An 11,402-nucleotide genomic window follows, 5' to 3' on the forward strand; every position below is an offset into this window, starting at 1 on the left:
CACTGAGAATCCACCCCTCTGACCCAGCTCCGCACTTTCTCCACATTCGCCGCCCAGTAGTAGTACAACAAGTTCGGGAGACCCAAACCCCCTGCCTGCCTTCCCCTCTGTAGCAGCACCTTTCTCACTCTGGCCACCTTCCCTCCCCATATGAATGAGGTAATCCCTCCCTCAATCTCCCTGAAAAAAGACTTTGGCAGGAAAATCGGTAGGCATTGAAAAATAAACAGGAATCGCGGCAACACATTCATTTTAATCGCCTGTACCCGACCTGCCAGTGACAGAGGAAGGCCATCCCACCTTGCCAGATCGGCTTTCACTCTCCTCACCAAACTAGTGATGTTGTACCTGCGAAGCCTCCCCCACTCCCGGGCAACCTGCACCCCCAGATACCTAAAATGAGTCCCTGCTCTACGGAATGGCAACCCCCCCACCCCTGCCCCCACCCCCGGCCGAGACACCACAAAGTACTCACTCTTGTCCAGGTTCAACTTGTACCCCGAGAAAGACCCAAATACCCGCAGTAGCTCCAATATTCCTCCTATCGACGCACTCGGCTCCGACACATACAGCAGCAAGTCATCGGCATATAAGGACACCCTATGCTCTATCCCCCACCCCACCCCCACCCGCACTATTCCTTTCCATGCTCCCGAACTTCTCAATGCGATGGCCAGCGGCTCAATCGCAAGTGCAAACAGCAGGGGGGGACATAGGACATCCCTGTCTCGTCCCACGGTGGAGAGAGAAATATCTCAAACTGATATTATTTGTGCGGACACTCGCCTTTGGATCCTTATATAATAGCTTTACCCAGTTCACAAACCTGGGTCCAATCCCAAACCGCTCCAGCACTGCCATCAGGTACCCCCATTCTACCCGATCAAACGCCTTCTCGGCATCCAATGCCACAACTACCTCTGTTTCCTTTCTTTCCACCAGTGCCATAACAACGTTCAAAACCCTCCTAATGTTCGAAAACAGCTGCCTCCCTTTCACGAACCCCGTCTGATCCTCCCCTATTACCTTCGGAAGGCACTCCTCCAGCCTACCCGCCAGTACCTTCGCCAACACTTTTACGTCCACATTCAGAAGTGATATGGGCCGATACGACCCACACTCCGTCGGATCCTTATCTTTCTTTAGTAACAGGGAAATCGATGCCTGCCCCAAGGTTTGCGGCAACACCCCCTTCCCTATCGCCTCCTCAAACATCCCCATCATCAGGGGTGCCAACCTATCTTTAAATTTTTTATAATATTCCACCGGAAACCCATCCGGCCCTGCCACCTTCCCCGACCGCATCCTCCCAATCGCATCCTTTATCTCCTGCTCCACTATTGCTCCTTCTAATGTAGCCCTGTCCCCCTCCCCTAGCCTCGGGTACTCCAACCATCAAGAAATTCCTGCATCTCACGGTCTCCTCCGAGTGGCTCTGACTTGTACAACCTCTCATAAAACTCCTCAAAAACCTTGTTAATCAGCACTGGGGCCACCACCAACTTCCCTGCTCTATCCTTCACCTGAAGAATTTCCCTTGCCGCTGCCTCCCTCCGGAGCTGACCTGCTAACATACGCCTTATCTCCATGTTCATAAACTGCACCCCTTGCTCGTCTCAGTTGGCGCACCGCCTTCCTGGTGGACAGTCGGTCGAAGCTCGCCTGTAGTTCCTTCCTCTTTTCCAGCTTCGCCGGGTCCCCATCCTCTGCATACCTCCTATCTACCTCCAACATCTCATCTATTACCCTCTGCCGCTCCAACCTCTCTTCCTTATCCACCCTAGCCTCAAACAAAATTACCTCACCTCTCACCACCGCCTTTGGAGCCTCCCAGACGACTGCCTTCGACACCTCACCCGTACAATTGAAACCTACATATTCCTTAATTACGTTTTCAATTTTCTCACAGAATACTTGGTTCCCCAAAAGCCCCACATCCAGTTTCCACCCGGGTCTCTGCGCTGCCCCCTTCTCTAGCACCATATCCACCCAATGTGGAGCGTGATCTGACACTGCAATTGCAGAGTATTCCGACTCCTTGACTCCAGCCAGCAAAGCCTTCCCCACCACAAAAAAGTTGATCCGCGAGTATACCTTACGGACCGCTGAGAAAAACGAATACTCCCGTTCCCTTGGGTGCAGGAACCTCCAAGGAACCACCCCTCCCATTTCCACCATTAGCCCAGCCAGCGCCTTCGCCCCCCCCTGATGGGACCAGCGAGCGCGGCCGTGATCTGTCCAACCTTGGCTCCTGCACCAGGTTCCAGTCGCCCCCCCCCCCCCCCCACCACAATCAGCTACTCTAAATCTTTTTTAAAGAAGTTTGGGAATCTTTATTACAAGCACGCAGGGGAATGCTTCAGTGAACCAAAGTATCTGAAGGAGCAGTTACAATAACACACATTTATACACAGTCCAGTTGCAGCTGGCCAGGCTGTTTTATCTGCAAGTTAGTGGGAAAGTACAGGACTTACGGAAAACAAAATATAACTTGATAACAGCTCATGCTTATCGGCTAGAATGACTTCATCTCTCACAAGACACATCTGGGAAATCAAAAGCCGGACTAATAATCCAGAGACCCAGGGTAATGCAATAGGAATTCAGGTTCAGCAGATGGTGAAATTTGAAGTCTCAAAAAATTTGGAATTTAAGTTGATGACCATGAAAGCATTGCCGATTGTTGTAAAAACCCATCTGGTTCACTGATGTCTTAGAGAAGGAAATCTGCCATGCTGACCTGGTCTGGCCTACTTGAGACTTCAGACCCACAGCAATGCAGTTGACTCTTAGCTGCAGCCCCTCAGTTCAAGGGCAATTAGGGATGGGCAACAAAAGCGGCCCAGCCAGCGATGCCCACATCCCATGAATGGAATAAACAAATAGAAGATGTGCAGGTCAATGGTTCTGGTGGAAAACACAGTGAGATAGAGTCTATGAATATAACTCACTTTCCTTATCTGGATGGAGCAAGGAAGTATGTGGGGTTGATCACACACTTCATGGTCAGGGATGTGGCCAAATACTGCCAACGATGAATATAGTGCACCCTGGTGGAACCAGGCCGTCCCTGCACGATCAAAATGGAAAGTCAGCCCCGGCCCAAACGACCCTGGGAAAACCTGCAACTAGATTTTCCTGGACCCTTGCCTGGAATACAGGGTAAAACATATTGTTTGCTGGTTCTACGTCAATTCACCGGTGGGTGGAAGCATTCCTGTATAAGGACGCCACCGCTGGCACCATGGCTTTGATATTGGCTAACAAAATAATACCAAGGTGGGAGGGTGCCCCTCCAACTGGATTCTGACCAAGGGACCCACTTCACGGGAAAAGCCATGGAGGAGGCCTGTAAAGTTTTGGAAATCGAGCAGAGATTCCACATCCCAGACCATCCTCAGAGTTCGGGAATGGTAGAGCGGATGAACAGAAGCTTAAAAAACAGCCTAGCCAAAGCCATGCTGAAGGAAGGGAATAATTGGGTACGGGCCTTGCCCGCAATATTGTTGTGTCAAAGAGCCACCCCAGCCCGGGGAACAGGATTAACCCCTTTTGAGTTAATGACAGGAAGAGCAATGCACCTCCTGGAGGAGGTGATAACCGGAGGGGTGGAACTTCAGATAAACACAGGAACTGTGCTCCAATGTATGAAAGATCTGGTAGACCGCCTGCTGGTCCTGAAAGGTCAAGTAATCACACAGCAACAGCATAGAGACTGGACCAAACTGACTGGAGAGGAAACCCCTAAACTACCCATGCCAGGGGACAGGGTAATAGTCAAAGACATGACAGGTAAAAAGGGACTAGGGGTTTGATGGGAGGAACCCTATGAATTAATAGTCACTGGACAAACGTGTCCTAATAGATGAAAAACCCACTGGAGACAGTTAAAAATCATACCCCAATTAGTCCCATAATCACAAACATTGAGAGACCCTCCGATAGGTCAACGAACCCACGGAACTGGGGGTAGACGTGGCTTTTGCAGCCGCTGCATTTGTGAAAGGAATCATCTGGATTTGTAAGTGGGCCACGAGTGCAGCCCAGGTTATGGGACAACGGAACCAAAAGGACAAAGAAGAGGAGGATTGGAAATGATACAAATGATATAATACTAACTGAGAACCGGAAGGCGTCTCTTTATACCTCCAGAATTGTATTGCTAGCGCGCTTTGGGGCCCCATCCCATATCTGGTTTCAACCACTGACATCGACCTCCTCACCATGGACACAGAAGGAGCCGGACATCACTGACACGAAAACCAATGATCACATGTATACTAATGTCACGTGGGTGCGTTGGGCCACTATAATTGCAATAAGAGACATAAGGGGAAGGAGCGGTATAGGTTTTTATTATGACGAGACCCAGGATGTATGTACCAATGGGACTTTATACGTCCTGCGGGGCAGCTTTTACCAATTACCTGCAGTTCTGAAATACCTCGGCCCTATATCAGTTGGGGAACCCAGGATCAAGGGAATTACAGGTAATAGGGAAAGCTGGGACAGAGGACCCTTCCTCCCAGGCAAGATGACAGTGTATTTTAAAATGACGGAGCAGAAAATACAGTGCCCCCAACAACCCCTATCGCTCTATTGTGAAATATAAAGTTAGAGGGGACTGTATAGAAATGTATTGTATAGACCCCTGCCAGGCACCTCAATGTACTAAGAATCAAGAGGTGAGATGTGAGAGACTGATTGCTTTGTACCAGGGAAGAGAATCAGAGGCAGAGCAGGCAGGGTGTGGTTGCTGATCAAAGCGGGTCTGGTGGACTGAAGTGCATTTGTTTCAATGCAAGAAGAGTAACAGGTAAAGCAGATGAACTTAGAGCTTGGATTAGTACTTGGAACTATGATGTTATTGCCATTACAGAGACTTGGTTAAGGGAAAAACAGGATTGGCAGGATTTCAGGCGGGATATAGAGGGATGTAAAAGAGGTGGGGGAGTTGCACTACTGCATAAGGAGAATATCAGAGCCGTATTGCGGGAGGACACCTCAGAGGGCTCATACAACGAGACAATATGGATCGAGCTCAGGAATAGGAATGGTGGCTTCACAATGTTGGGGGTTTAGTATAGGCCTCCCAACAGCCAGCGGGAGAGAGAGGAACAGATATGTCAACAGATTTTGGCAAGGTGTAAAAGTAGCAGGGTTGTTGTGGGTGATTTTAACTTCCCTTATATTGACTGGGACTTACTTAGTGCTGGGGGCATGGATGAGGCAGAGTTTGTAAGGAGCACCAATGTTTGAAACAGTATGTTGATAGTCCAGCTAGGGAAGGGGGCGTACTGGACCTGGTATTTGGGAGTGAGCCCAGCCAGCTGATCGACGTTTCAGTAGGGGAGCAGTTTGGGAACAGTGACCACAATTCAGTAAGCTTGAAGGTACTGATGTATAAAGATAAGTGTAGTCTTCAGGTGAATGTGCTAAATTGGGGGAAGGCTAATTCCCACAACATTAGGCAGGTACTGAAGGATTTAGATGGGGGCAGGTGTTTGAGGGCAAATCAACATCTGGCTTTTGGGAGGCTTTCAAGTGTAAGGTGATAGGAATTCAGGACCGGCATGTTCCTGGAAAGGAGGAAGGATGAGTATGGAAAGTTTTGGGAACCTTGGATAACGAGAGATATTGTGAGCCTAGTCAAAAAGAGAAAGGAAGCATTTGTCAAAGGTAGGAGGCTGGGAACACACAAAGCAAGCGTGGAATACAAGGAAAATAGAAAGAAACTTAAGCAAGGAGTCAGGAGGGCTAAAGAGGGTCACAAAAAGTCATTCGCCAGCAGGATTAAGGAAAATCCCAAGGCTTTTTATACATATATAAAGAGCAAGAGGGTAGCCAGGGAGAGGTTGGCCCACTCAGGGACAGGGGTGGGAATCTATACGTGGAGCTAGAGGAAATGGGTAAGGTATTAAATGAGTACTTTGTGTCAGTATTCACCATAGAAGGGCTTGGTGGATGATGAGTCTGGGGAAGGGTGTGTAAATAGTTTGGGTCATGTTGAGATCAAAAAGAAGGTATTGGGGGTCTTGAAAGACATTAAGGTAGACAAGTCCCCAGGGCCTGTTGGGATATACCCCAGAATACTGAGAGAGGCAAGGGAGGAAATTGCCGGGGCCTTGAGAGAAATCTTTGTATCCTCACTGGCTACAGGAGAGGTCCCAGAGGATTGGAGAATAGCCAATGTTGTCCCTTGGTTTAAGAAGGGCAGCAAGAATAATCCAGGTATTTAAAGGCCAGTGAGCCTTATGTCAGTGGCAGGATTATTGGAGAGGATTCTTTGAGACAGGATTTACTCCCACTTGGAAATGAGTGGATGTATTAGTGAGAGGCAATATTGTTTTGTGAAGGGGAGGTCGTGTCTCAGTAAATTGATTGAGTTTTTTGAGGAAGTGACGGAGATGATTGATGACTGTAGGGCAGTGGATGTTGTCTACATGGACTTCAGTAAGGCCTTTGACAAGGTCCCTCATGGCAGATTGGTATAGAAGGTGAAGTTGCACAGGATCAGAGGTGAGCTAGCAAGATAGATACAGAACTGGCTCGGTCATAGAAGACAGAAGGTAGCTGTGGAAGGGTGCTTTTCTGAATGGAGGGCCATGGCGTTCCGCAGGGATCAGTGCTGGGACCGTTGTAATAGATATAAATGATTTGGAGGAAAATGTAACTGGTTTGATGGTAAGTTTACGGATGACACAAAGGTTGGTGGAATTGCGGATAGCGATGAGGACCATCAGAGAATACAGCAGGATATAGATTGGTTGGAGACTTGGGCGGAGAGATGGCAGATGGAGTTTAATCCGGACAAATGTGAGGTAATGCATTTTGGAAGGTCAAATACAGATGGGAAATATGCAGTAAATGGCAGAAATCTTAAGAGTATTAAAAGCAAATTACTGCAGATGCTGGAATCTGAAACCAAAAGAGAAAATGCTGGAAAATCTCAGCAGGTCTGGCAGCATCTGTAGGGAGAAAAAAGAGCGAACGTTTCAAATGTTTCAGATTACCCTTTGTCAAAGCTAAAAGGCTTAGAAAGTGGGAGATATTTATACTGTGGGGTGAGGGAATGAAAGATGAGTCATAGCCACAGAAACCAAGGGAAAAGAGTGCTAATGGCAGTCCCCAGCGAGAATAAAAGATGTGAAAGGCCAAACAGCAGAGAAACTAAAATCAGAGGGTAAAGTGTGACAGATGTAGGGGGGAAGCAAAGGGGAGAAAAGGTAAGGAGAGGGGGAAAAGATTGGAATTGAGGAAGTGAGTAGGGTAGGAGAAGAGCAATTAAAGGAGGCCATTGGGACCCTGTTTCTCGATGGGATCCGGCGGAGTGAATGAAGAGCCAAGAACAGGATGGGCGATAGTGGAACAAAGCGGGAGGGAATTAAAAGTGGAATCTATGTGATGGGTAATGAGAGCAATGATGGTGTAAAAAAAACATACAGTTTAGCTGCTGTTCATGGACAGAAGGACAAAGCCTCTTATTCAAGAATATACCAATGAGTCACTAACAACAAAGTCGTATTTCTGACACCTCCACCAACTGGACTACCGATTCTTATTCAAAGAGAAAAATAAGAGTCCCTATACCCATTATAAACTCTCCTGTCTCTGCCTGGAATAGACCCACATTGGTCTTTGCTAATCGTTTCCTTTTCACATTCCTTTAGGAGCTTTTCCAGTTCTCCCCAGTTTGCTCTCATATTCTATTTTCCATGATCAGTTTCTTGGTCCTCCTTTGCTGAATTCCAAAACAAGTTCCCAATTCTCAGACCTGCTACTATATTGGCCACATTATGAGCCTCTTCCTTTGATCAAATGTTAGCCACGGTTTCCTCACTTTTCCTGTTGGATTTTTGTTTCTTAAAGGAATCTATATTTGTTGTATAAATGTGAAGTGAAAGTCACCAGAGTCTGAGAGGCCTGTGGGCTGCTCTCCCCTTTGAGAGAGAGAGAGAGAGAGAGAGAGAGAGAGAGAGAGCTGGACTTCCAGTGATGGGGATGTGCTGAGAAGTCCCACATCAGGTGGCTCTCCTCCCACGAACCTGAAAAATAGGCTCTTTTTGACCGAAAAATGCGAACACCAAAAAACACCCCCACACCAGTTCCACAACACGGCAGAGAGAGAATAATACCAAACAGCAGCCAATCCAGAGGACAAGTGGAAACCAGGAGTGGAAAAAGCCTGGACAAGCAAACGACCGAACCGGCTGACACACGAGGCAGTGAAACGCAGGCTTCGCCAGAGCGAGAGGGACCGGCCTGCCACACGAGAAGCCCCCCCCCACTCCACACACCAGGGGATGGGTGGAGGATGTTTCTCTCAACAGAAATGAGACAACATTGGGAGGAAACTAAACTGGACATCCAAGCTGTGGTGAAGAGTATGGTTGCCAAAGCGATGGCGACCATGCAGGTGGACCTGGACAAGGCGGAAAGGCACCTGGAAGTCCAGGGGGAAATATCAAGGAGCTGGAAAGGGCTGCATCAGATCAGGGCGACCGGATCATTGCCCTGGAAAAGGAGGTGGTAAGGTTGGTCGCGACTCTGGGGAATTTAAAAGGGGAAATCAAGGACCAGAAGAACGGGTGGCAAAACCTACGAATCGTGGGCCTTCCGGAGGGGATTGAAGGTAGGAACCCCACAGACTTTGTGGCCCAATTGCTGGGTAACCTGCTGGGAAGGGACAGCTTCCCCAACCCACCAGAAATCAACACAGTGCACCGGTCGCACCGACCAAAGCCCAAAATCGGGGAACAGCCTAGGGCGATAATCGGCAAGATGCACCGGTACCAGGACTGGGAAAGAATCCTGCGCTGGGCCAGGCAGTCCACAAACTGCAGCTGGGAAGGCCACCGGATTTGGATTTATCAGGACATTGGGGCTGACCTGGCCAAGTGTCGGGCTGAATTTAACACAGTAAAGGCCGCATTGTACAAAAACAGTGTGAGGTTTGGGATGCTGGACCCAGCCAAGCTCTGGGTCACGTCCCAAGGCAGAAAGACTTCTTCACGGTCCCTGCGGACGCGGACAAGTTCGTCGCGGAGAATGGACTGGAGAAGCGACAGCAGGGACAGCGATGGAGAGCCCATAGAAAGACACTCTTAATGCTTAGTGTTTATTTGTTACATTCTGTACAGCCAACTGTGAACCATCACCACATCGGCCACGTGGTGCGGGAGAGTACTGCCTCGTTCTAGGGACCAAGGAGGAAAGAGAGGGGGGCATGAACGAGGGCAGCAGAGAGAAGCTGTGGGGAATGGCGGACAGGGAGCCCAGGGATCGGGCGACAGAGGATGCATAACTCACCACGGGAAAGGGGGCCACACTAAAGAGGTAGTTAGCACCGGGAAGCGTGCAGGAAAGAGTCTGTGGTGCGTCTCCTGCAAGGGGGAAAGCGCCTGGTGAGGGGGGGCCAGACATCGTGAATTGGAGGACAATCAGGGGAAGTAACCACAAGGGAGAGACAGGTAAAGATTTAGGGCATTAGACCGGCTACATTAGGTCACACGTGGGGACTTGGAACAAAATGGCTCTGCAAGCAACCACTTTGGAGGGTCCCTGAACAAAGGGAAACCCCAGAGTTCAGGGGCTCACCCACGTGGAGAACTCACAGTTGGCGGCCATGTTCGGTGTCCCCTGGACAAAGGGAAACCCCGGAGCGCAGGGGCCCGACCTCATGGGGAGAACAGTGACCGCGGCCATCTTGAACGACCCCCAAACAAAGGGAAACCCCGGACTGCAGGGCGCATCCACCAGGTAAGTATTGATCCCGCAGTAACGGGGGGAGAGAAACCCCCCACCAGGACAATCACCTGGAACGTCAGAGGATTCAATGGCCCAGTGGAAAAATCCAGAGTCTTCGCCCATGTGAAAAGTTTGAAAGCCGACATAGTCTTCCTCCAAGGGACACACCTGAGGGAGAAGGACTGACTGTGGGTAAGGAAGGGCTGGGTGGGACAGACCTACCATTCCTGCTAATCTCCGACCACCTCCCCCAAGGAGGTTGGACATGGCCCTCCTGGCCAATAAGGCTTTCTGCAAAAACATTTCACAGGCCATCGGCAAATATATGACTAATAATCAGAATGTGGAGGCTGTGGTCAGGGGCGAAATTATAGCTTACAACAAATGAAGAAATAGGGGTGGCTAGGCAACAGCTAGTCGCCTCCAAACTGGAGGTAGACCGGCGATACTCCGGGGCCCTGATTGTAGAGCTCCTGGCAGAGAGGAAAAAGCTACGGATGGTCTTTGACCTGATCTCCACGAGGAAAGCAGTGCACAGGGGACCCTGTATGAACACGGAGAAGGCCAGCCGCCTGCTGGCTCACCAGCTGAGAAAGCGGCAGCAATGAGGGAAATAGCCCAGATTAGGGACAGCGGAGGCAAATTAGTAGCGGAGTCGGTAAAGGTCAACAAGGCATTCGAGACCTTCTACTGGGGCCTGTACACCTCCGAGTCCCCAGCAGGTGACTTGAGGATGAAGCAGTTCCTCGATGGACTGGACGTGCCCATTGTGGGGCAGGATAGGAGACGGGGCCTGGAAGCACCGTTAGAACTGGGAGAGATCATGAGAATATTAGCTCCATGGAGGCGGGGAAGACACCGGGACCGGACGGTTTCCCGGCGGACTTCTACAAAAGATTTGCGACAGCTCTGGCCCTGCAGCAGCCGGAGATGTTCACAGATTCACTGGCAAGGGGCACCCTGCCGCCTACACCAGCACCAGCCTCAATCTCGCTGATACCCAAGAAAGACAAAGACCCAAAAGAATGCAGTTCCTACAGATCCATCTCGCTGCTAAATGTAGACACAAAATTACTGGCCAAGATCCCAGCCTAAAGGCTGCAGAACTGCCTACCAGAGGTGTATCAGAAGACCAGAGGGGCTTTGTTAAGGGTAAGCAGCGAACTCGAACATCAGGCACCTGCTGAATGTGATCATGACACCATCTGGGGAGAGAAAACCTGAGGTGAACATCTCCCTGGACACAGAAAAGGCCTTTGACACAGTCGAATGGAAGTACCTCATCGAGTTACTGGAGCGGTTCGGGCTTAGAACAGGATTCACCGCCTGGGTGAAACTCCTGTGCAACGCTCCCACGGCGAGCGTTCGGATAAACACCAGCAGCTCTAAGTATTTCCAACTGTACAGAGGCACAAGGCAGGAATGCCCATTGTCCCCGCTGCCGTTTGCATGAACGATCGAGCCATTAGCGATCGCGCTTAGGACAGCAAAGAACTGGAAAGGGCTCCGGAGAGGAGACACAGAGCACAGAGTCTCACTCTATGCAGATGACCTCCTCTACATCTCGGACCCGCGAAGCAGCATGGGAGGAATAATGGTGCTTTTGAAAGAGTTTGGAATCTTTTTGGGCGACAAACTTAACCTGAGCAAAAGCG

Source organism: Scyliorhinus torazame, chromosome 5 (genome assembly GCF_047496885.1).
Source record: "Scyliorhinus torazame isolate Kashiwa2021f chromosome 5, sScyTor2.1, whole genome shotgun sequence".
NCBI classification, from domain to species: Eukaryota; Metazoa; Chordata; class Chondrichthyes; order Carcharhiniformes; family Scyliorhinidae; genus Scyliorhinus; species Scyliorhinus torazame.